General features: G+C 35.6%; 1 protein-coding gene across 10 annotated transcripts in view; it reads left to right on the forward strand.

Moving 5' to 3' along the window:
• The window catches only part of Schip1 (Schwannomin interacting protein 1), a 459,616-nt gene that overhangs the window by 161,067 nt on the left and 271,049 nt on the right, over window positions 1-27,500 (forward strand). For 3 of the 10 annotated variants that reach the window (XM_067100971.1, XM_067100976.1, XM_067100978.1), the window contains exon 1: window positions 21,043-21,630. The exons of 6 other annotated variants lie outside the window; for them this stretch is intronic. The gene's annotated coding sequence lies outside the window, so the exon portion shown is untranslated. Of the gene's footprint in view, window positions 1-21,011; window positions 21,631-27,500 lie in introns of those variants that run through there. One more of the 10 variants, XM_067100967.1, reaches the window with a different exon arrangement.

Consider the following 27,500-nt stretch of genomic DNA (forward strand, 5'->3'; position numbering starts at 1 on the left):
AAGCGAAGTGAATTGTCTGAGTCAGGTATTGCTGTTTTGTGTGAATTAAAACCTTCTTTATCCATTAAAACTTATCTTGTGTATGTCAGTATGTCCAGATGTTGAACTTTGAGTTTTTCAAGTGTATTGTCTTTTTAAGTGACAGCTTTGAAATTGGGTATTATTGTTTTTTTTTTATTTGTGCGCCGTCTTGTTATACTTACAACACTCTTATGTGATCTCTCTCTCTCTCTCTCTCTCTCTCTCTCTCTCTCTCTCTGTCTCTCTCTCTCTCTCTCTCTCTCTCTCTCTCTCTCTCTCTCTCTCTCTCTCTCTCTCTCTCTCTCTCTCTCTTGGATTAGAAATATGTATGCCAGTATTGAATTTGAAAAATTATCTCTTTCTCTTTCTCTCTCCTGGGCCAGAAATATTTGTTCCATATTGAATTTCAGAGTCTCTCTCTCTCTCTCTCTCTCTCTCTCTCTCTCTCTCTCTCTCTCTCTCTCTCTCTCTCTCTCTCTCTCTCTCTGGCCAGAAATATTAGTTCCATATTGAATTTCAGACTCTCTCTCTCTCTCTCTCTCTCTCTCTCTCTCTCTCTCTCTCTCTCTGGCTCAGAAATATTAGTTCCATATTGAATTTCAGGCTCTCTCTCTCTCTCTCTCTCTCTCTCTCTCTCTCTCTCTCTCTCTCTCTCTCTCTCTCTCTCTCTCTTTGGCCAGAAATATTAGTTCCATATTGAATTTCAGAGACTCTCTCTCTCTCTCTCTCTCTCTCTCTCTCTCTCTCTCTCTCTCTCTCCAGCAATATTTGTTTCATATTGAATTTCAGGGACTCTCTCTCTCTCTCTCTCTCTCTCTCTCTCTCTCTCTCTCTCTCTCTCTCTCTCAAAAGCAATTCGTTCCTGATATCGGCTCCTTGTGAACCATACTGCCACTTTCACCCAAGCATGGCCAAAAGTTGTCGTATGAGAAATGGGCAGAGTATTTCATGTTTTGCCAGCAAATATATTGTGCTGTCTGAAGACCATTTAACTCTGATTGCATTGCCTTCTGGCGGAAACCTTATGATGTATTGTTGCTTTTAAGGACCCCATTTGTTGTTTTATGTTATGCGTTTGCTTTTTAGTTTTCTGTAAAAGAAAACTATTGTGCCGGCTTTGTCTGTCCGTCCGCACTTTTTGCTGTCCGCCCTCAGATCTTAAAAACTACCGAGGTTAGAGGGCTGCAAATTGGTATGTTGATCAGCCACCCTCCAGTCATCAAACACACCAAATTGTAGCCCTCTAGCATCAATAGGTTTTATTTTATTTAAGGTTAGATTTAGCCATAATCGTACTTCTGGCAACGATGTAGGACAGGCCATCATAGGGCCGTGGTTAAAGTTTCATAGACAGCGGCTCATACAGCATTATACCGAGACCACCGAAAGATAGATCTATTTTCGGTGGCCTTGATTATACGCTGTAGTGGCTGTACAAAAAAAACTCGATTGCGCCGAAGAAATTTCGGCGTATGTTTTAATTGTTTCATTTTGTTATGTATTATCACTTTTTCCCCATTTTACAGCTGAAGGGAAAGCTTATAGTGTGTTGGTATTGTGCTTCTTACAGGTATTTTATTAATTTTATGTAATTTATTCATATGTTTAATGTCATGTCATCACAAGAATCGTGTAATTAAATGGTCTGTAATATCCTACATGAAGAAATTAAAAGATTCAGTCCTATAATAAGCCCTTTCGTGTATATTTCATGGTTTCATCCTGAGGGTGCGATAGAGTGATTGTGTTATATGTATTAAGTGTGCTTGTCTTATACGTCATCAATGGTAATTTTTTCTTTGTTTGCTTTCTGGGTTTTAAATCTCATTCCTTCCCTTCTCTCTCTTCTTATTTAGCTGTCCACCTTCTTTAACTTCACCTTTCACGAATTTTCATCCATCCTGGAAGAGCAAGTAAATTTTGGCCCTCCCTGTGAGAGTTGAGAAATGTAACTCAGTTTGGATGAAATGTTTTGTAAACATAAAAACGAAGGTCATCTTATTACTCAAAGAAAACATGGAGAGGAAGGTTACAGGAGTTATGGAAAACAGAAGCATGAAATTAAATTCCAGAGCTTTGCGATAGTGGGAAAGACAGACAGCACGTGCAGAGCGTCTTCTGATTGTGATGTGAAATTTAGCGTTTGTAGGAGACAATGGTTTATTTAGATACAGCCCTCTTAGGGGGTTAGTGCCGTCCGCGCACCTCGTGCGGTGCACTGTAAGCATTACTTATGGTTCTTTGCAGCGTGCCTTCGGTCCCTAGCTGCAACCCCTTTCGTTTCTTTTACTGTATCTCCTTTCATATTCTCTCTCTTCCATCGTACTTTCCACCTTCTACTAACAATTGATTCATAGTGCAACTGCCTTGAGGTTTTCCTCCTGTTACACCTTTCAAAGATTTTACTGTCAATTTCCCTCTCTGCGCTGAATGACTTCGTAGGTCCCAGTGCTTGGCCTTTGGCCTAAATTCTATACACAATTTAGGTACAGCCATCAGGAAATTTGTTGTTAATTAAAATTTTCTATGATGAAATTTACGTTGCTTTTCCTGACAAGGATACGAATTTTTAATGCTGAAATCATGTTCATATTTGGATAAAATTTTAATTTCAATCCATATTATATTTGGATAAAATTCAAATTTTAATCCGTATAGTTTTTCATATTCATATTTCACCAATCCTCTTAACTAAAATCGAACGTAGGCATTACACTAACAAATCTGATTAAGCCTCTGAATTATTGTTCAACCTTTGAAGTGTATCGTGTAAATTGGAAAACGACCGAGAAAAAACTAGAATCTCTCTCTCTCTCTCTCTCTCTCTCTCTCTCTCTCTCTCTCTCTCTCTCTCTCTCTCTCTCTCTCTCTCTGTGCTAAGTAACCAATTGGTTCTTAGCCACGTAAAATAAGTCTAATCCTTCGGGCCAGCCCTAGAAGAGCTGTTAATCAGCTCAGTGGTCTGGTAAAACTAAGGTATACATACATCTCTCTCTCTCTCTCTCTCTCTCTCTCTCTCTCTCTCTCTCTCTCTCTCTCTCTCTCTCTCTCTCTCTCTTTCTTTGAATGTCGGAGAGAGAGGTAATTATATTTTAAGGTGAAAGTTATTTTGTTGCATATTTGCGTTTTATTCATCTAAAATTCTCAGACAATCTGATAAGGATCTTACTGGTTCACCTGGGACACGAAACATATTTCGTTAAATTAAACTACGTAGAATTTGTTGCCTGGAAATTACTGGAAAATAAAGACCTTGAATTTCTTTATAAGTTGAAAATGAATTTGATTTGTATATCAATCTAATGACTGTGAAGACAACAACAACAATAATAATAATAATAATAATAATAATAATAATAATAATAATAATAATAATAATAATAATAATAATAATAATAATAATAATAATAATAATAATAATTGTGTAGAATTCTCAATGCCGAGAACAGCAGTAATTTTGTATAAGGTCCACAATAATTTATCAGTCTGTTGATATATTATTGTGGACCTTATACAAAAATAATAATAATAATAATAATAATTATTATTATTATTATTATTATTATTATTATTATTATTATTATTATTTATTATTATTGTAAGTGTACTAGCATCGGGACTCATATGTCAAAGTGAATGATAATAGTAATAGAAATGATATAAGTAATAATATGTAATGTCACATATCAAGTCTGGATTGCGTATTGACAAACACAGAGAGAGAGAGAGAGAGAGAGAGAGAGAGAGAGAGAGAGAGAGAGAGAGAGAGAATGTCGTCGCCATCGCTCATGAAGGCTGCTGGTGCGTGCTGTATTGATTCGACGCCTTATGCAATTGCAAAGTGAAAATGACTTCTTGGTAAGGGATGATCTCTATCGATCAGGGGAGAGAAAGAGAGAGAGAGAGAGAGAGAGAGAGAGAGAGAGAGAGAGAGAGAGAGAGAGAGAGAGAGAGAGAGAGAGAGAGCACTGGGGTGCCCGGAAGTGGGAATTTGAGGGGAGGGAGAAGAGGGAGTAAAATATGAAGGGTCACAAGTGAGGTTAGTATTATTCTAGGATGGTCATACGAAAGGTCAAGTCGTGGAAGATCAAATGAGATGTCAGGCCATGATAAATTGTAGGACAAGTCATGTTACAGAATGCCCTGGAATTGGTCAGATCATGGAGGCTGTAAGTCAGGTCTTGGAAGGTCAAATGAGATGTCAGGTCATGATAAATTGTAGGACAGGTCATGTTACAGAATGCCCTGGAATTGGCCAGGTCATGGCGACTATAAGTCAGGCCGTGGAAGGTCAAGTTAGATGTAAGGTCAGAAGAAATTGTAGGAGAGGTCAGGTCATGGGGGGCTATTGGAGAGGTATGGTTATAGAAAGTTCTGGAATTGGTCAGGTCATGGAGACAATGGGTGAGGTCAAATCATGAAGGATCACAGGCTAGGTCAAAGCATGCAAGACTTCAGGAGAGATCAAGTTGTGAGATGCCACGTTAGGTGATGTCAGGTCAAATCATGCAAGACCATAGGAAAGGTTACATACAGAAAGACCATAAAGTTCATCAAAACATGCTAACCGATAAAAAAATTCTAACCAGAAAGACCACATCATTGTCTTTGTCATAAATGGGAATTTTATTTCTCTTGCTTGTACTGACCACATGTCTCTAAGAACAGTGACTAACGAACTTTCCGTCGTTTGCGGACCCTTTCCATCGATCGGGGGGTATTATACCCTTCTGGGGCACCATATGACTGAACTTGAGTGTCGAAGATGTCGTCTTTAGAAATGAGGAAGAAAATTTCAGGAATACACTTTTGATTTTTAGTTGACCCAGTTAAGGACAGTTGCAAATATTTTTATAATTGCCATGATATATGTAATGAGGCTTTGTGGGGTCGTTTTTAGTTCTACTGAAAAGATTCTATAGAAATCAAATTATTCTTTTAATTCTGTAAATATATTGTGTACTGTAGATCTCTGTCTGTACATTGTCCACAAAGGAATATGGTATAAGAATAATTTTCTTATAATGCAGAATTTGTGTCAAAGAAAGAATATTCCCTTTCTGATATTGTGGAAGCGTTGGTTTTGAATATGCAACCCCAGTTTATATAACAAATCAATCAATATGGCTGAATTGTGTCCTACTGTTACTAGCATTCTTGGATAAAATGGAACGCGTATTTACTTTTTTTAACAAACAAGAAAGTAATATAATGACAAAAGTTTAGGAACAACAGCTGTGACGCTCTCTCTCTCTCTCTCTCGCTCTCTCTCTCTCTCTCTCTCTCTCTCTCTCTCTCTCTCTCTCTCTCTCTCTCTCTCTCTCTCTCCTGGATATTTACTTCCAATGAAAATAAATCCACGATGTCAGGTGGTAAACGGATTCCTGGCCTTAGGTCACCTTCAACATGTAAATCCGTGACATATGGCTGGCTCCTTACTCGAGTGTCTCTCTCTCTCTCTCTCTCTCTCTCTCTCTCTCTCTCTCTCTCTCTCTCTCTCTCTCTCTCTCTCTCTCTCGTGTGATGAGGTACACTGCAATCCCATGGTCACTGTAAATTACGTTTTCATTGACCTAATTTTTCTGATTTGAGGTCACGCAACCTCTAGCCACGTGCTGTGTGTAAATTTTAAGTGCAAAATGTTCTCTCTCTCTCTCTCTCTCTCTCTCTCTCTCTCTCTCTCTCTCTCTCTCTCTCTCTCTCTCTCTCTCCTTTTGTGTGTATTCTTTAGTATATGAAATTAACTGGTCACATTAACTAGATCAATAGGGAAATATGATAATGGACGCCCAGTGTCTTGATTTTTTTTCATATGCAATCCTTTCTAATAAGATATTCCGAACTATTTCAATGTAATAACTTTGATGAACGACTCCTTATCACTGATTGTGGCTTATACTCTCCTTCTAGTCTTGCCTCGTAGACGCGGCTAAAGAGGAAACTCCCCTGAAATCACTTTCGGTTCTGTAAAGAAAAACTTTCTGCTAAGATATAGTCGTTACAGATCTTTTTTAAGAGCCGGCCCCTTTCAATAGATTTTCCTAAATGGGCCACTTTATAAGAATTTTGGGAGGGATAAAAGTGTCCGGGGTGTGTTGAACTAGAACGGGTCGTTTTTATGTGATACTAACTTCCAGATTATTTTAGTTTTTCATAATGTTCGGTTTTTTGTCTTTGTTTTTGCGTCATTATTTGAAGCCAAATCATTGCTGATAATATTCTTAGTTATATGAATTTGATATGGTTTTAAATGTAGATTTACATCACAACAATCTAACTTAGAAAATTACCAAGTTCTAGCTTTCCCAAATTATTTTAGATTTCGTAATCGATTTTTTTGCTAGTGCGTCAATGTTTGAAGCCAAGTCATTGCTGATAATATTCTTAGTTATACGAATTTGATGTGGCCTTCAGTGTAACTTCACATCACAGCAATCTAACTTAGAAAATGACCAAGGTCTAGCTTCCCATATTATTCTAGTTTTCGTAATCGATTTTTTTTCTAGTGCGTTATTATTTGAAACAAAATCCTCGCTTATCATATTCTTATCAATATGATTTTGACACGACCTTAGATGCAGTTACATCAACCTGACTTAGAAAATAGATTACATGACAAAATACAAAATACGAAGGATAACTCCAGAGGGTTTATCTCTGTAACGTGTTTGGTTTGCTGATGTAATCTGCGTTGCAGCAGATTAAGTTAATGGACATCTGTCACGTGTTAAGGAAGCGTTCGGTGATGGCTGTACTAGATAATTCCATTCTTAAGCTTTCATAAATCCCATACGATTTCGAATAGATATTTGTCATTCCTATTTCGCATAACGCAGTGTGTCGGTAAAACATAGTTATTTAATTCATGTGTTAATAAGGTGGTTTTAGCACTGTAGGTTATGGAAGGTCATATTTAATTCCAAAATGTTATTGCTCAACCTTTATTTTAAAAGTAATATTTAGGTTGGAATCTGTTATCCTCTATAGGAGTAGACGGCTCAGTGGTTGTTTCTTTCCATCCATCGCCAACCTATTGAATTCTCTTCCCACTTCTGTTTTCCATTACTCTTATAAACGTCATTCCTTTAAGAGGCAGTATTCCCCTTGACCCTTCTTTCCTCTTTAACTTTTTTTTTATTTTCATTTGGTCTAGTTAGAAAATGTCATTTCATTGACCTTTGCTCTAAAAAAGCGTAAAGAATTAACTTAACTACAAGGAATAACAATGAAATAATGTGGGAATTCCTGCTTTCCTCTGTTTTGCGTAAATCATTTACCGTTGGGTCTGGTCAGAACTTGAATGGGTAACCAAGAAATCTCAGAAAGGACATCACCATCCCCCCCGCCCCTTTGCCATAAGGAAGCGCCTATGAAACTTCTCACATTTTTCGTTGACAGCGAGAAGGAAATTTTCTGAGAAGCAATGTCACATTTACCCAACAGCTGTTGATGAAATAATGCCAACGTATGCTTCACAATGCTTCCAGGCGTAATGTTCTTTACAAGAGTCTGACATATGAGCAATGCGGTGGGAATGGTGCCAGAAATATTGAGCATTTGCTGCGCGAGCACAGAGGTAGATCCGCTCAAATGATTTATGCTTGATTTATTCATTCTTATGTAGTATTCTGCTCGGTTTGGAAGTCAAGTCAGTTCAGTGGCCTTTTTCCCGTCCCGTATTTATATATGAATATTATATATATATATATATATATATATATATATATATATATATATATATATATATATATATATATATATATATATATATATATTATGGTATTCATTAGGTATATGCACATTATAATATTCATTGCTGCCTTCAATACGTATTGTTTATCATCTATTCCTCGCAGAGAGCAGCAGCTATCATTGGGATACAACGAATTAATTATCCACTTTGCATAGTAGGTTTCACATCATTTGTGTCTTTAAACTTCCCTGAGCAAGTGAGGTGAGATGCAAGTCGCTCATAATGTCAGTGAGAAAGTAAGGTATTATGTTAATTTTGTTTTAAAAAGTAAACGTACTGTTAAGTCGTAGACATTTTTAATTACAAGAAGCAATGTGGACGTAGAGTCTGCATATAATTCATCCCAATTTAAATGAAGTTATTTGCGTTCTTCGTCACGAAACAAAGTAAATGGCGTAAAAAGATAAAAATTCCCATCATGATAGAGACAGGTTTGTTAAATTTATCTCGTGCCATTAGCGTTAATGATTGTTGGAAGAAGTCATTCATTAATAATACATTGTGATGTGATATTTTCAAACGCATACACATTTGTGCATAATATTTTTCTTATATAATAGCTGGGTTGAGCAAGTCTTATAGGTTTTTCCTTGATAATAATAATAATAATAATAATAATAATAATAATAATAATAATATAATAATATTGTTATTAACGAATATTAAAAATAATAATTATTACTATTGTCATTATTATTATGTTGTTTATAATTCTCTTTATTATTATTTTGCTGTATATAATTCTCTTTTTTTTCCTTAGCTTTGTTTCATCTGATATCCTAGTTGTTGTTCTTGGCGTTGTTGTCTTATGTCTTAGATGTTGTTGCAGTCATTCCTCACGTTGTTTTACCCAACTGACCAGTTGTTACCATGAAGAGTTGTTTCACCTCATCTCACACTCACACGAGATCGGGTGAAACAACCTACTGAACGAGCCACCTACTGTCGTACCCTTAGTTGTTTCACCCAATCTCGTGCTCATACGAGATCGGGGGAAACAACCTACTGAACGAGCCACCTACTGTCGTTTTCATGCCATGCAACCTACTGAACGAGCCCCTCCCTCAGCTTTAAACGCAAATGATGAGACCCGGAGTAAAGACCGTTTTCCGAACTCCGGGGGATGCTGCTAATTGCTCTCAATTCCCCGCTCAAATGAACACGGCCTCAGCTGATGGGATTCTCTCGGCTAAGCAGGCGCGCTCGCCCGCCTCAAACTGCTTCAGGAGTCTCTCTCGCCACCACCTGTTGCCTTCTTTGCCATTTTTGCAGGAATCTCTCTCTCTCTCTCTCTCTCTCTTTCACCACCGTCTGCTGCAGGAATCTTATCTCTCTCTCTCTCTCTCTCTCTTTCTCTTTCTTTCACCACCTTCTGCTGCAGGAATCATCTCTCTCTCTCTCCCTCTCTCACCTCTCTCTCTCTCTCTCTCTCTCTCTTTCTCACCACCTTCTGCTGCAGGAATCATCTCTCTCTCTCTCTCTCTCTCTCTCTCTCTCTCTCTCTCTCTCTCTCTCTCTCTCTCTCTCTCTCTCCACCTTTTGCTCTCTCTCCTCTCTCTCTACTCTTCCACCACCTTCTGTTGCAGGAATCTCTCTCTCTCTCTCTCTCTCTCTCTCTCTCTCTCTCTCTCTCTCTCTCTCTCTCTCTCCTCTCCCCTCGACCACCTTCTGCTGCCGAAGGTATTCCTGGAGGTGGTGGCGTGGAATGGTCTATGTGATTCACCCACCCATTTCTGTGTTCCCCCACTTTTGTTTCTCAGGGCCTTCGAGGTGTTTGTTTGTGGGCAAGATTGAGAGGTTCTATGTGCGTAGGTTATTTGAAGGGGCTTTTAGTTATGTGGGCATAGATATATTGTAGATTATGTATCTGATTAATTATATCTTTTTCCTTTTCTTCTTCTTCTCAGTTTAATCCGTAGTTGAGTCGCTGTTTTAATGATCCTTTCTGATGTGTTTCTGCTTGGTTGAATCTGTATATATATATATATATATATATATATATATATATATATATATATATATATATATATATATATATATATATATATATATATATATATATATATATATATATATATATATATATGTATATATTATATATGTACATACATATATGTATGTATGTATATATGTATGTATGTATGTACGTATGTATGTATGTATGTATGTATGTATGTATGTATATGTATGTAATGTGTGCGTGTATGTGTTTGTAACCTTTTCGTACAAGTCATTACGAATCATATTAATTGGGCAATCTCCCAAGCCGCCTATGAATTAACAAGGTACTTTTTAATTGTCCCCTAGGGTGAAATAATTTCATTAGATGCGTACGTTTTTTCAAACGATTAAACTAGGAACCTATGCATTTAAATTTTATGGTAAAAAAATATAGCCTACATATTCGATGCGTCAGGAAAATGTTTCGTCGAGATATATTTCATTGGGTAACTCTTATTTAACATAACAGTAATTTCTAGAGTAATCACATTGCTTAAGAAGTTAACGAAAGTAGAACATACGGCATGTTCCATATGTCGTAATTATCTGCCTCTATGGCGTTAATGGTCCGTAACTTTCGCTATATATAACTTCTTAGCAGTTAGGCCTTGATTCAGGAACTCAGAGAAAACTCAAGAGAAAGTTGAGTATCAACTGATGGCTTCATTCAGTCAAAACACCTCTTGGACGCATTGAGGAACCAAAGTCAAAACAAGTAAAAAAATACGTCGAAGAAAAGTTTTCTGTACAGCGTATAATCAGGGCCAGCGAAAACGGATCTATCTTTCGGTGGTTTCCATATAATGCTGTATGAGCCGCGGCTCATGAAACTTTAACCACTGCCCGGTGGTGGCCTGTCCTGTGTAGTTGCCAGACGAACGATTATGGCAACTTTAACCTTAAATAAAAAAAAAAAAACTACTGAGGCTAGAGGGCTACAAATTGGTATGTTTGATGATTGGAGGGTGGATGATCAACATACCAATTTGCAGCCCTCTTGCCTCAGTAGTTTTTAAGATCTGAGGGCGGACAGAAAAAGACGACGAACAGACAAAGCCATCTCAATAGTTTTCTTTTACAGAAAACTAACAAGCACCTTTCAAAACGTAGTTAAAGTTTCATGGGCTGCGGCTCATACAGCATTATACCGAGACCACGGAAGACAGATCTGTTTTCGGTGGCCTTGATCATACGCTGCACAGAAAACTCGATTACGCCGAAGAAACTTCGGCGCATTTTTTACTTGTTGTTCTGTTAATAAAGACATAAATTATGGTGTGACGCTCCTTATTTCCTGAACGTAACTCATTCTTACGTTGAGCATTCCAGTGATTGTTATTTTTTCGTGAATGGCATGAGGCATGAGTTTGCAATTTAGGGCAGAATAAGGAAAAATATCATTCCTGGAGACTAGAAGCCTGTTGGAGAATAATGACAGGTAAAACTTACAGTAAGTCCATCAGGTCGTGAATTTATAGTTTTACAATATAACAAGACAAATTAACGATGCCACACTTGCCTCAGTTATCTCTGAGAATAAAATATTAGTTAAGGAGACTGTAGGAGTAACACAAAAATAAGTGTCAAGATATTCTCGCAAAAATCTAACTTAATGTGATGGGTTCAATTACAGGCAGGAGATACTTAGCGAAGATTGGACTTCATTTTTTGATTTGGACATGGAAAATTCATTAACGTAATCCTTATCAGGCAGTGGAATATCTCATGACTCTTCTCCCCAGAATAACCCCAGTCTCTCTCTCTCTCTCTCTCTCTCTCTCTCTCTCTCTCTCTCTCTCTCTCTCTCTCTCTCATACACACATAGTTATCAGACTCCAGTATTACTAACAGCAGTATTAGTTTTGTTAAAAAAAATGTTAAGCCCTTCTCTCTCTCTCTCTCTCTCTCTCTCTCTCTCTCTCTCTCTCTCTCTCTCTCTTATGCACACACATTTATCAGACTCCAGCGATACGCACAGCAGTATTAGTTTGTTAAAAAACTGTTAAGTCCTTTTCTCTCTCTCTCTCTCTCTCTCTCTCTCTCTCTCTCTCTCTCTCTCTCTCTCTCTCTCACACACATTTTTTTTCAGACTCCTGTGGTAAGTACAGCATCATTGGTTTGTTAAGAAAAACTCTGTTAAACTCTCTCTCTCTCTCTCTCTCTCTCTCTCTCTCTCTCTCTCTCTCTCTCTCTCTCGTGCATGATCGTGTGTCCTTAAACGTTGAGTAGGCCTCTGTTGTCCTACAAGTGAATTCGGCTTTCTGGTTGCTTGTCGACTGTTGAGGGTCACACCTTGTGGAGAGAGAGAGAGAGAGAGAGAGAGAGAGAGAAATAGCAGACTTGAATGATCAAAGCTATACCAACTTGTATTTCTTCATATCAAAATAACAAAAAAAAGGGGTATTCCTCACGTCAATAGGATAAAACATTCATAAGATAATCTCTCTCTCTCTCTCTCCATGTCTGATTACTTCTTTTGATCTTGACCAGAAATCCTGGCCACGTCTGACGGTCTCATCTGATGAATCATAATCATCGCCTTTGTGACGTCATTTCCCGTGATTTGACATTTGGAAATTCGTGTTGAATTAAAGTAATTACTCCGGGGGGTAGGGGGTAAGGGGATAGGAGGAGGGGGGGAAGAAGGCTGTTGCTCCAGTTACTCCAGTTTTTACTCTCATTTTGGTAAGAATCCTTCGGCCGAATCCTGGGGTGCTTAACTCAGTGGTATCTTTAAACTAATAATAATAATAATAATAATAATAATAATAATAATAATAATAATAATAATAATAATAATAATAATAATGATAATAAAAAGGGTCAAGAAATAAATTTTAGGCTCTACTCTTTTAATTTTTCTAATAATAACACACACACAACACACAACACATAACACACACACAATAATAACAGGGCATATATAAAATAAATATTTTAGGCTCTACACATGTTTTGAAGCCAATTTATATGTTTATATATATATTATATATATATTTATATATATATATTATATATATAAAATATATTATATATATACAGTACATACATACATCCATACATACATACATACATTCATACACTAATACAATACATACATACATATATGTATATATAAATATATTATATATATATATATATATATATATATATATATATATATATATATATAGAGAGAGAGAGAGAGAGAGAGAGAGAGAGAGAGAGAGAGAGAGAGAGAGAGAGAGAGAGAGAGAGATACAAGTGTCCATGTGTACATGTTTGCACGTGCCATTCATCTAGGCGTTCTCATCAAGATCATCGGTCGGATAAACCGTGATTACTTTCCTTATGAAGAAACTTTCCGGGCATTAATCTGCGATGTAACTGCTGGAAGCATCATCATCTGGAAGCATCTGGAAGCTGCCCAAAGAGAAGAAGATAAAAACCTGAGAGAGAGAGAGAGAGAGAGAGAGAGAGAGAGAGAGAGAGAGAGAGAGAGAGAGAGATTGCAAATGTTGGATACATAAAGTACAAAAGTGTTTATTATATTGAGAGAGAGAGAGAGAAAAGAGAGATTGCAAATGTTGGTTACTTAAAGTACAAAAGTGTTTATCTTTTTGAGAGAGAGAGAGAGAGAGAGAGAAATTGCAATTGTTGGATACGTAAAGTACAAAAGTGTTTGTTTATCTTTTGAGAGAGAGAGAGAGAGAGAGAGAGAGAGAGAAATTGCAAATGTTGGATACGTAAAGTACAAAAGTGTTTGTCTTATTGAGAGAGAGAAAGAGAGGGAGAGAGAGACGCCGCAAATTATAATTATCCTCCTCTCATTTTTTCTCTCTTCTCCTTCTCTTATCTTCCATCTCATTTCTGGAATATGAGTGTCCTGTTTATACCGAGGCTTTGTGGGTGATCTGGTTTGTGTGTTTCTGGGGGTGGGACTTAATTGAAAATTGCGGGTGGGGGTTTTGGCGGGGTAGGGAAAGGTTGGGGAGGAGGGGAGGTTCGGTCGCGCCCGCCTGTTTGATTAAATCTGGAGGTTTAAATGCGTTCGTTTTTTTTTTCTGAGCAGCATTGCAGTTTTGATTGGGTGTTATTGGGTTGGTTATTACTCTGTTGTTGTTGTTGTTGTTGTTGTTAATAAAAGTTGTTGTTGTTGTTTTGCTATTGTTTTGCTGCTAATTTCATTGTATTTTATTTTGTTTTTCAGTTCCCGTTAATATGACAGTACATAGAGACTGATATTCATAATCAGCTTAATTCTTCATAATCATATTTATTAATAAAATGCATTTCAGCGTCAATCTTTAAGATGTTATGGAATTTTAAGATTGATGAAAATTATTATTCAGCAAATTAATTGCAGCCCAATCAATATATTTTAACAGGATTATTATTATTATTATTATTATTATTATTATTATTATTATTATAGTAACAGTTTAGTACAGTGATTCTCAAACTGGGTGCCGTGGCACCTTGGGGTGCCACAGACAGTGCCTAGGGGTGCCGCAAGATTGTCATGAGTTTTGTCTTGGCTAGATCATCTCAGTGAACATTTGCAAAAAAAAAAAAAAAAAAAAAAAGTTGGCAGAAGTCTTCATATAATTATTATCAGTGTGTCTACTCTAAATATTAACACACACACACACACACACATATATATATATATATATATATATATATATACACACACATATATATATATATATATGTGTGTGTGTGTATATATATATATATATATATATATATATATATATATATATATATATATATATATATATATATATATATGTAGTATGGAAAATAATTTTATTCATTAAATAATAAGTTAATTCATGCGATATGGTGGCATGGTGAAGAATGGGTGCCACGGTAATGATTACATTAGTTAGGGTGCCATCACTCAAAAAAGATTGAGAACCACTGGTTTAGTACAATAAGTATTAGCAGTAGTGTTAGTTGTGTATAAAGAGGATAATGAATTTGGATTTTGTTCAATACTGACACATGATATATCTTGACCTGATTTTACATTGTTTATTTTTTACCTGTACTTAAGCTAATTTTAATTTTAATCTTGACGTGATTTCATGTAGTTTTATTCCAGTCCTTTTTTATACTTTAATGTCATTGCTTGATTGTATACTTTTAGTTTTCTGTAAGAGAAAACTATTGCGCTGGCTTTGTCTGTCCGTCCGCACTTTTCTGTCCGCCCCCAGATCTTAAAAACTACTGAGGCTAGAGGACTGCAAATTGGTATGTTGATCATCCACCCTCCAATCGTTAATCATACCAAATTGCAGCCCTCTAGCCTCAGTAGTTTTTATTTTATTTAAGGTTAAAGTTAGCCATGATCATGCTTCTGGCAGCGATATAGGATAGGCCACCACCGTGCCATGGTTAAAGTTTCATGGGCCGCAGCTCATGCTGCATTATACCGAGACCACCGAAAGATAGATCTATTTTCGGTGGCTTTGATTATACGCTGTACAGAAAACTCGATTGCTCCGAAGAAACTTCGGTGCATTTTGTACTTGTTTATACTTTAATATCATTACTTGATTTTATACAATTTATTCTCGCCATGATGTGATAGTTTTTCCAAAACCTGACTATAATTATCCCGATGATTTTTTGTTCATGTAAATATATCTCATTACATGAATAGATTCGAATGGTGGTCATATAGCAGAGAGAGAGAGAGAGAGAGAGAGAGAGAGAGAGAGAGAACTGAATAAGTGTAAAATACACAGCTCGACTATCGACCCTAAAAACGACCAAACTGAAACGAGAGAGAGAGAGAGAGAGAGAGAGAGAGAGAGAGAGAGAGAGAGAGAGAGAGAGAGAGAGCAACTGAATAAGTGTAAATCATTCATCTCAACTATCAACTCTAAAAACGACAAAACTTGAGAGGGAGAGAGAGAGAGAGAGAGAGAGAGAGAGAGCAACTGGATATATGTAAATCATTCAACTCAACTATCAACTCTAAAAACGACGAAACTTGAGAGAGAGAGAGAGAGACATGGCATCCCACCGTCCAGTATTGCATTACACCAAATATCCATTACGTAATGCCACAACACTGCCCAGCAAGCTGATTGTACATGTAACATATACGCGCTATATACTAAAGAATACTATGGAATGACAGGGGTCATGGGTACAATACACCTGTGTTCTGTGCCCATTTCACTTCGGGGGGCATTTGACAGGTTCGTGATGCCTCGGCGTGGCGGCGTTTACACGCGAGTGGTGTAGACACAAGAACCGCCATTCAGTTTGCGACTCGCAAATACCCTGAACGTTGAAACGCAGTGGGACTTGTGTGTTTACTGATACATGTTTTAGTGATTGTTTGTGTGCAGCCATGTTTTATAGGCGGGTGCATATACACAGATACACCCGAACGTACAGGCGTACGCACATACAGAAATACATACATATGTGTGTATGGGTGTGTGTATATATACATATATATATGCATACATATATATGGGTGTTTATATATATATATATATATATATATATATATATATATATATATATATATATATATATATATATATAACACCCATACACAAGCAACCGCGCGCGCTGACACACACACATGTATGTATGCATGTATACATGCGTGTGTGTGTGTGTGTGTGTGTAGAATTATGAATACGGTCTGAGATCTTAAAAAACCTTTATTATTACAAATATTACGAACATGACACCTCATGTCCAAACATCCTCATTACTATTGCACTACTGAAAATGTTTTGACATTTATGCTTCCTGAAGTATAATTCCTTAATTCAGTATTTAGATATATCAGGAATTTTAACAGGGTGTCGATCATATCATCGCGATGTACCTTTTAACCTGATTTGGGCCCCTTGCGTTGCCTGGGAGACGAAAATGCGTAGTAGTAATAACGATGATTTAAGCCAGTGGTTCTTAACCAGGGGTGCGAAGCCGGTTCCTAAGGGGTGCGAGGATGCCTATGAATAATTAAAGCAAAATATATTTTTATATATGATTGTTATTTTTTTTCAAAAAATAAAAAAAAATAATAATTATTATTATTATTATTATTATTATTATTATTATTATTATTATTATTATTATTATTATTATTATTATTATATCAGCTATTCAGTGGGTGCGAGAACTGATTGCTGATTTGAAAGGGGTGTATACATTGAAAAAGGTTGGGAAACACTGAAAATTTTAAGCTATCGTGAGGTGAAAAGTGTAATGTGATTTCCGTAGAGTTTTTTCCTAAACGCAAGTATTCGCTGGTAATAATTAATTAATAGAATGGGCATTTTTTTTTTTTTACGTAGACTTGGAGACGCAGAACCGATGGTCAGTTTTATGAAGGTTAAGGAAGACTCATTTGCCAGAAAATTAATTGCATTAATTTCATCCAGCAATGGATGTTAAAATATTTCATAATTTTAATGTTAACAGTCAGACATTTTAAATTTTTGTGTCTAGATAACACTAGTTATTTTAGCATGACTATAGTTTAAAGTTCATTTTAACATCTTGAAATATTTTCGTTTTTATAAGAAAGTATTATGAGTTTTGTTTTGATAAAAAATTATGATTTTTTCAAAATAATAAATTATGAATTTATTATTAAAACAAAAAATCAGCGTAAGCAAAGGAAACAAATTTAACTATTCTGTATTCAATTTGTGCATTTTTCTATAAATCCTTAATTTAAAAATATTCTTTGTTACTATAAATCCTTAATTTAAAAATATTCTTTGTTACTTTTATCACTGAAATTACGTATCTGTTGTCAAATAACATTAATTCCAACATACCAGATTGACAATATTTAGTAACCAAGGCGTTACTTGACTAATATTATTTTTTCCTGGCCAGATTCTTGGTATGAAGCAAGAGTGACCAGCAGCTCTTAATTGTATAAAGTATAGTGTGGCGCCAGGGGGGTTAGAGATCTACAGACGCCGGATAATGTGTAATCAATCGGTCGGTTGGGCTGACTGTCTGCCTGTCTACCTATCGACCTGTCTCCGCCTGTCTTTTAGTCCGTGTAAGCACACAAATGTATATGTGTGTGTATATATATGTATAAAGTTTATATGTATATGCACATATAAACTATATATATATATATATATATATATATATATATATATATATATATATATATATATATATATATATATATATATATATATATATATATATATATATATTTCTGACTCACGTCAGGATCAAGCCAGGTCTTCCAAATGGAAGACCAGAGCGCTACCAACCAGGCCACACAATCTTAAAAGAAGTTGGAATCTGAGTACAACTGTACCCGAGGAATTACCTGGGCGGGCTAACTGCTTGCATATCAGTGTGTTTCCCCCAACTTACCGACTCGGCAGTGACCCATCTGACAGCATTTCATTCTGAATTATGCTTTCTGAGTGAATATGATAGAAATATATAAATATGTATGTGTTTATATATATATATATATATATATATATATATATATATATATATATATATATATATATATATATATATATATATATATATATATATATATATATATATATATATATATATATATATATATATATATATATATATATATATAGATATATATATCTTAGAATGTGTGTGCCAAATGGAGCAATGGAAGTGAAGAATGTTTATAAGTTTTTAAAATATCCCTCCTGACAGAACGAACTAAATAAACACCTTGTATTAAAATAAGGTCAAACCTGGTAAGTTTTAAGCAGTGATCAATTTAGGTTTACATGGCCGTCAAGTATGGGATGATTTGTTATCAGATATGGGATTAATTAAATGTCAGATAGGGATGAAATAAGGTTTAAAGTGTAGATTAAATATTGTTTAAACGGCAACGAAAATTTTTTTTAAATACGGTTTAATGGATCAATTATGGTTTAAGTGTAGATCAATTATGGTTTAAATGTGGATCAATTATTGTTTAAATGTGAATCATCTATGGTTTAAATGTGGATCAGTTATGGTTTAAATGTTGATCAATTATGGTTTAAATGTGAATCAGTAAGGTTTAAATATGGATCTATTATGATTTAAATATGAAACAATTATAGTTTAAATTTGAATCAATTATGGCTTAAATGTGAATCAATTATGGTTTGAATATGGATCAGTTATGGTTTAAATGTGAATCAATTATGGTTTAAATATGGATTAACTATGGTTGAAATGGGGACCAGTTACGGATTAAATAGCGATCAATTAAATTCCAAATAGGGAACAAATAAGGTTTAAATGTGGATCAATTATGGTTTAAATAGGGATGAGTTACGGACTAGATAGGGATGAAATAACTTCCAAATAGGGAACAAATATGGTTTAAATGTGGACCAAATATGGTCAAACGGGGATCCTTTATGAATTAAATAAGGATCCATTAAAATCCAAATAGGGAACAAATCAGGTTTGAATAGGGATGAACTGTGGTCTAAATTGGGATCATATTAATTGAATGGGGATAAAAAAATTCCAAATAGGGAACAAATAAGGTTTAAATGTGGATTCAATATGGTTCAAACGTGGATCAAATATGGTTTAAATAGGAATCAGTCACGGATTAAATAGGGATCAAATAACTCCAAAGAGTGAACAAACATGGTTTAAATATGGATGAAATATGGTTTCAATAGGGATCAAGTATGATTTAAATAGACACCCAATTAATTCCAAATAGGGTACAAATACCTTTTAAATAGGGATCAAGTAGGGATTCCACGTTACGAAAGTGCAACGAATGCTCACTAATGAACTAACTGCTGATCCGGATAGACTTCGGAATAATAATAATAATGATCTTGCATCATTTGGCTGAAAAGCTTTGTTCGGAAATTTATGCTCTTCGAATAATCCTGCCTAATTGTCTTCCTTGCTTGAATAGGAAGTCCCTGTTTTTGGTCGTGTTGTTGTTTGAGTTTTGTAAAGTTGTGTTTATATATCTGGATATATGTATATATATACATAAAATATACATATATACATATATACATATATATATATATATATATATATATATATATATATATATATATATATATATATATATATATATATATATATATATATCACGTTTAATGCGACAATGCCCCTTGATTTTTATTATCATACGATTATTATTATTATTATTATTATTATTATTATTATTATTATTATTATTAGTGGTCGTCATTATCCAAGTCGTTTTTTGATGAGAAACAATGTCAACATCACGTCCATTCCCTCCCTTGAGTCGTGTGAGAACCATTTGTTGCACGCGCGTGTACGTGCAAAAGGCGTGCACGTATAGGTATGTACGTGACCCTCAAATGTGTGGCCATTCCCCGAGAGAGAGAGAGAGAGAGAGAGAGAGAGAGAGAGAGAGACCGAAGTCGTAAGAATTAATCAGACCGATCGACCTTTGCGTCGGTACATTTAAACCCGCTATAGACTGATAGGTCTGGGTCGGTCTAGATCAGTCTATTCCATTTACCGATGCTCACGCCACTTGTCATCGAAAATGGAGGTTCAGCTACCCCCTCCACCAACCCCCGAACCCCCCAGGCGGGTGCTGATCCCCTTACGTTGTCACCAGAAGTTCTTACAAGGGGCCCCTGGCCTTTTAGTTGGCTTCCCCGGAATAGGAATCATGTATTAATTTGCATCGGCCCAAACATTTATGTCCGACTCTTTCATTCATCCAATAGTACCAACCGCGGGTGCAGCCTGGGTAACCAGCGACCATCCCTTTTCCGCCGTGTTTCACCTCCCGGATGGGTGGTTGCACTCGATTGATAAGGACGCGTGCGTAGAAACATGTCGATAGTTTGCGTAGATGGCTATGAATGGTATGGAGTTTAGTAAATGGCAGCGCGATCGGCGCGGGAGCGTTGGCCGCCCTGTGCGACGTCGCCATGACAACGAGGTATCGACTGGCCGCGAGTGGGGTTGTCGGCGATCGCTTCCCCACTTCATGATCTCAATCGATAGCGGTTCTCCATTGTGGGGAATTAGCGGGGATTGTGGTGAGCTTTCCATTCCTGAGCGAAATCCCCCAAACGCCCATTTGAAACGAGCCCCAGGGTGCCAGGAATCGCCCCATTTTAAATATGGCAAGATGTAAATTTCGCGTGGCGAGATAGAGAGGGCGAGGTGGGACTCCCTCCTCGTATCCCTCACTCCCACCATCCATCCCCCGTCCCCTCCTCCTCCTCCCCCTCCCCTCCTCGCTCCTGTAGTGGAGGGTTCCATCGTAAGCAAAGACTGGGTGTGTGAGGAACTGCCAACCAGGGCGAGTGTCGCTCCGTTCGGCCTGTATCCCCACACACACACATCGTGGCCTTTTCCAGACCACTTTTCGAGACCCCCTGAGACATTTTCGAGAGTGGCCCGTCTTGCGGACTCTCCATCCCTCCAGAAGTGAGCGTGGGAAAGACGTCGTCGGTTTGAACCGTTGCATTTTCGAATGTGTTGATTTATGTACACTGACCGACATTCGGTAGTTGAGCATTGTGCGAGTCGTGTTTTGTGTGCACGCGGGATTTCCTCTCGTGCTTTTCGTTTTTTTTTTTTTTTTACAAATTTTTTGAGCAAAGAAGAAAAGGAAATTTTAATGTTTTCTTGCACCAAGTGTTGATCCAGCCACCAGAGATCTAATTACGTCAAACTATGACAGTGCATCGTCGCATATCGGTGGCCGTGTTTTGAAAACTCTTTTCAGTTTCTCTTCTTCCGAAGAGGATACAAAGAAGAAGAAGAACAAGAAGAAGAAGAAGAAGAAGAAGCATTAGCCAGGAAGGGAAAAGAAGTTGGTCTGCTAGGCGCCGGCATGTTAACCATGGAGATTGACACGGGTAAGTTAACTTATGGTTTGGCCCACTCCCTAAATTCTCTCTCCCGTTGGTATACGAGAGTGTCGGTTCCTGTAAGGAGTTGAGAGCTAAGGGAATGGAGGACTAAAGGGACTGGATAGGTTTTTTTTTTCCCGAGATGCTTTGTTTAGAGATATGTAAATAATGTTTGTGTGTTTTTTTTTGCGTTATTGTGTCTGTTTAGTTTTTTATTGTTTTTTTTATATTTTGAAGTGGGTCTGCTTCGTGTGTAGTACGATTTGATAGGAATAGATATTTTGTCTTTATTTACTTTGCTGAAAGTTTTCTTTATTGCCAAAGTTTGCCTTATGCTGTATTTTTGTCATTAAGTTCATCATTTATTACTTATTGCATTTAATTTTTCATTTCCTTACACTTCTCCTTTGTTGTGTTCAATTTAGCTTGCTATCTCTCTCTCTCTCTCTCTCTCTCTCTCTCTCTCTCTCTCTCTCTCTCTCTCTCTCATATACAGTATATATATATATATATATATATATATATATATATATATATATATATATATATATATGTGTGTGTGTGTGTGTGTGTGTGTATGTGTATATATATAATGTATGTGCATGTATACATGGACTATATAATTTTATAGCATTATAGTCCTGGTCTTCATCTTTTTTTTATGGTATTATCATTGTCTTCGACGAATATTGTTCTCTGCTAAACTTTAAAAGTAGGAATTATGGCGTCTTTATAAGAAGAACAACACAAACCTCAATAATAATAATAATAATAATAATAATAATAATAATAATAATAATAATAATAATAAATACCATTGGTGCTCCGAAGATCACAACCGAAAGAAGATCAAAGATTGTTAAATGTCAAATACTCACCTTCGTTCATTCCTCGTATCATTCATTATACATTGCACTCTTTGTAAATGGTGTACTAATCTTGAGTCATTCTTTGTACGTTGCACATTTTTTTTGTACTGCACATGCATTTTTACTCCTGAGGCTGAATCTGTAGTCATTCATTGTCCTTCAGTGCTATAGAGTTCTGTTTTGGGTTTTTCATTCAAAATTCATTTATATCTAAATCGAGGAAGGATTACTCTGTTTTTATAATGAAGTCATATACATATATATATATATATATATATATATATATATATATATATATATATATATATGTGTGTGTGTGTGTGTGTGTGTGTGTGTGTGTGTGTATGTATTTATGTATGTTTTTGCATATATACTGTATATATTTATATATATACATATATGTATGTATGCATGTATATACATATATATATATATATATATATATATATATATATATATATATATATATATATAGAGAGAGAGAGAGAGAGAGAGAGAGAGAGAGAGAGAGAGAGAGAGAGAGAGGGTTGTGATGAAGACGGAAAGCATTCTCTCTCTCTCTCTCTCTCTCTCTCTCTCTCTCTCTCTCTTCCTTCTAGGTCACTGAAAATCTCGCCCAAATAATGGATCTGATATTTATATCCCCTCTCTTTCCTCTACTCACGACATAAGAGGAAGGATATTGGTAGCCGTCGTCGTGCCTGGAACGCAGTTTTCCTCTGCCAATTGAATATTCCCAGCCGACTTCAGCTTCTTAGAAAGGCCCAAGTTAGCCGGTTAATGGCGAATATTTTTTTTTTCCTCCAGAATTCTCGGGAATGCGGGGAGGAGTTGGCAGAGTGAAGTAATGTTTGGAATTGTCAGGGCATGGGCGTGTGACCACCAAGAATGGATGGGTACAATTGGCATAAAAGTCCCTTGAATGCTTTTTGTTCAGGCTGTAGTTGACGAACTTGAATTATTAGGGGAAAACCGTTTGGGTAGCACCTTTTGAAGCCACCTCCCCCTAGGGTGGGGGGATGGGGTGGTAATAAAATACGCAGAGAGACTCATCTAGAGAAAAATATTGGTTAATAAACTCTTACCAATGATTGCTAGAATTATTTACATGTCGATATTCAATTCAGGAAAAGAAAAATCCCTAAACTCTACGGTTCTGACGCGTAAGGTTTCAGAAACTAATCATTTGACGGGGCCAGCTGTGATTAAGTTCACTTACGTTGATCCGTAGTATTTTATTATTATTATTATTATTATTATTATTATTATTATTATTATTATTATTATTATTATTATTATTATTATTATTGTTGTTTCTGCTGTTTTCATTATTTAGACAGTTGTTTCTGCTGTTTTCATTATTTAGACAGTACAGAAATGATGATGGCCATGATTAAGTAGCAGAGAGAGAGAGAGAGAGAGAGAGAGAGAGAGAGGACTGATTGATTGCACCTGGCATATCAACCAATGCATTGGCATTGCCCATTAATCTCGGAGCTTCGTTTCTCTTTCATAAAAAAGTATAACAAAAAACAAAAGCAAAAAAATCCTCGCAATTACCACTCAGCTTAAAATGAATCCGTATTGGGAACCCGGATATAAGAATTTCTTTTAATTAATACTGCATTTTAAAATCGGCGACTGGTTGATATGCGTAATGTCTTTAATGTATTTGCTTGAATGATTTTGTCATTATAGTTGCCATTCATTATTTTACTTCTGTTTAAAATGCGTTTACAATAACTTTATGGGTTTAAAAGTCTGTTTGAAAAATGAATTGGTTTTTACAACAAATTTTGATAGTAATAATGATTGTTTTGATGACTCGTAAATACCCATTTTCTTTGTTTTCTTATTTTATTTGTCAATTTAACAATCATAAGTCAATTGCAACTTTAGTTCCAGTTTCGTGATTTATTTAAAAATTTCACTTGTTAAATGAAATGCCAGTTTATTTTTAAGCTTTGATTTTTAGCGTCGATTGTAATTTTGCTTGTGAATATATGTATTGTATTTCTTAAGTAATTTCTGCATTATTAAGCTCTCTATATGTATATATACATTATATATATATATGTGTGTATATATATTTATATTTATATAGTGTATATAATTAGCTGTGATCCCAAGTAATCTGAAAAATTTACTTTGATACGAACACGGTACCGTATAGCTTTCATGATTGTAATATAGCTTTCATGATTGTAATTGCATTAATTGCATTTTCCATTCTCTCCCAGCTTATGCAATCCTGTTCGTTTCCCTTTGATTATAATTAGAGGGTACATAAGCAATCTTCGTAACGATACCCTTACAACCTTACAATCTGGGTTGTTATAAGGATTCTTCTTCAGTCTTGGTTGTAAGAACACTCTTTCAAGATTCATCGCAGTGGATTATTTGCAATCCCATTTATATTGATTCTCTCGATTTTTCGATTACAAGGCGGATATTACAGTCTCCATTTTAAGAGTATGATTGTAGTTTAATTCGTAAAATTCTCTTGTAATACTCATTCTAAGCGCACTCATGCAGCTTAAGAATGATTAAACTTACTTTGTGATCATTAGTTTAAAAATCTTCTTGCAGCGTTGATTCCAGAGATACTCTTACAGCATCCTTGCTAAGGGTACGCGCGGCCTTTATTGTAACAAGTGAAAAATGCGCCGAAGTTTCTTCGGCGCAGTCGAGTTCTCTGTACATCGTATAATTAAGGTCACCGAAAATCGCTCTATCTTTCGGTGGTCTCGGTAGATTGCTGTATGAGCCGCGGCCCGTGAAACTTTAACCACGGCCCGGTGGTGGCATGGCCTATATCGTTGACAGACGCACGATTATGTCTAAATTTAACCTTAAATCAAATAAAAACTACTGAGGCTAGAGGGCTGTAATTTGGTATGTTTGATGACTGGAGGGTGAAAGATAAACATACCAATTTGCAGCCCTATAGCCTGAGTAGTTTTTAAGATCTGAGGACGGACAGAAAAAGTGCGGACGGACAGACAAAGCCGGCACAATAGTTTTCTTTTCAGAAAACTAAAAATCGTGTAACCAAGAATGCTGTGGAGCCTTCAGTGTAAGAATACTAATTGAATATGATCTCACCGTCTTCACTGTAAAAACATACTTCCTTTCTTCGTCATAGATTTAGTAAGAACGGATACGCTTTCAGCTGTCACTGCAAGAATATTCTTGTGTTCTTCGTTGAAAGAATCTTTCATAATAATGATTCTTGCAATGGAGAACGCAAGGATATTCTTACAGTAAAGGATGAAAGATATCATTTCTTGAAAAGTCTTTCATAATATTCCTTGTTATGACAACTTTTTTAGAATCATTACACGTTAACAATTCATCATTGTAAGGATAATTTCATTGGAGAAACAAATCCACAGTTACGTATATATACATATATTTAAAGATAAATCCGTACAGATTTATCTTTTAATATATGCACATATACATAACTGTGGATTTGTTTCTCCATTTCAAGACTCATGCTACTAGGAGTATTTTTTAATAATTTCATTATAATCTCTGTTGGAATCCTTTTGTTAGAATCATTTTGCACTAGGTACTCATCATTGTAAGAATTAATAATCTCTGATAGAATCATTTTTATAAATAGTTTTGCACTAGATTTCATCACAGTAAGAATCATTTCATAATAATCTTTATTAGAATCCTTTTGTTAAAATCACTTTGCACTGTAAGATTCATCACAGTAAGAATCATTTCATAATAATCTTTGTTAGATTCCTTTTATTAAAATTACTTTGCACTTTAAGAATTCATCACAGTAAGAATCATTTCGCAGTAACCTCAGTTAAAATAATTTTTCACTTAGAACTCATCATTGTAAGAATCACTTCATAACAATCTCAGTTAAAATCCTTTTGTTAGATTCATTTTGCACCGTGAGAATCCGTCATTGTAAGAATCATTTCGTAATAATCTTTGCTAGAATCTTTTTTTTTAGAATCCTTTTGCACTGTAAGAATCCGTCATTGTAAGAATCATTTCATAATAATCTTTGCTAGAATCATTTCATAATCTTTTCTAGAATCCTTTTGTTAGATTCATTTTGCACTGTAAGAATCCATCACTGTCAGAATCATTTCATAATAATCTTTGCTCGAATCTTTTTTCATAGAATCTTTTTGCGGTGTAAGAATCCATCACTGTCAGAATCATTTCATAATAATCTTTTCTAGAATCTTTTTTCGTAGAATCTTCTCGCAGTGTGAATCCATCACTGTCAGAATAATTTCATAATAATCTTTGCTAGAATCGCTTTTCTTAGAATCTTTTTTCAGTGTAAGAATCCATCACTGTCAGAATCATTTCACAAAAAAAAAAAAAAAAATATCTCACGAACTTCACTGGAAGTCAGAGTACCAATAAATGCATTACTCTCTCAGCCAGTGAGTTGCGTCATTTGCCCTTCATACTTTTTTCTTCTTTTTTTGTTTCGGCTGCAAACGGCTGGTTCTGCAATACTAATTAAATTGTCTCTATTGTAATATGCGCCGCCTACCGACCGCGATCGGCTTTTGTGTTGTGGTGGAGCCTTTTATATTTGTTTCATTTTACTTTTTTTTTTTATTCTGTTTCGGAGAGAGGGATTAGTTGTAGGGAAATCCTTTGCAGTAATTGGGTGGCTCAGTTGTTTGGTTTTTCTTTGGTGCGGATTTTTAGGTGTGATTTCTTGTTGTTTGGGAGTTTGGATTTGTATAACAACAACAACTACAACAATAATAATAATAATAATCCTTTTTTATAATAAATTCTGTTATATTTAAATAACTCAGTTTTTTGGAGAAAAAGCTTATTGGGTTAGTGATGTTTAGCTTTGGATATAACGTATTTTTAACAATTGTTATATTATATATATATATATATATATATATATATATATATATATATATATATATATATATATATATATATTATATATATGTATATATAATTTTATATGTATACTAGACATATCTACATATATATATA

Source organism: Macrobrachium rosenbergii, chromosome 56, assembly GCF_040412425.1.
Source record: "Macrobrachium rosenbergii isolate ZJJX-2024 chromosome 56, ASM4041242v1, whole genome shotgun sequence".
Lineage (NCBI taxonomy): Eukaryota > Metazoa > Arthropoda > Malacostraca > Decapoda > Palaemonidae > Macrobrachium > Macrobrachium rosenbergii.